Here is a 510-nt window from a genome sequence, read left to right on the forward strand (position 1 = left end):
ATGGATTTCTCTGGTTGCTGTGGTGACTCACTTGATGGCTAGCAGGTACTACACAGATGTTAAAACAAATGAGCTATCCCTAACATTTCCATTTGAACACACACACAATTTATTTACTGGGAGAGGACACTAATACAATGGCAAGCACATAGTGGAGGACATATAGGAGGATCTGGACCATCTTGCCAGTCCCATAAGCTTATATTTCCGTTTTATTTTATAGTAGGAGAGAGAGAACCAAACATCTTCATATGTGGTGTTAAGAAGAATGACACAAACCGGGTGTGGTGGTACATGCCTTTAATCCCAAAACTTGGGAGGCAGAGGCAGGCGAATTTCTGAGTTCAAGGCCAGCCTGGTCTATAGGGTGAGTTCCAGGACAGTCGGGGCTACACAGAGAAACCCTGTCTCAAAAAAACAAAAGAAGAAGAAGAAGAAGAAGAAGAAGAAGAAGAAGAAGAAGAAGAAGAAGAAGAAGAAGAAGAAGAAGAAGAAGAAGAAGAAGAAGAA

Source organism: Mus pahari, chromosome 4 (assembly GCF_900095145.1).
Source record: "Mus pahari chromosome 4, PAHARI_EIJ_v1.1, whole genome shotgun sequence".
In the NCBI taxonomy this organism is placed as follows: Eukaryota; Metazoa; Chordata; class Mammalia; order Rodentia; family Muridae; genus Mus; species Mus pahari.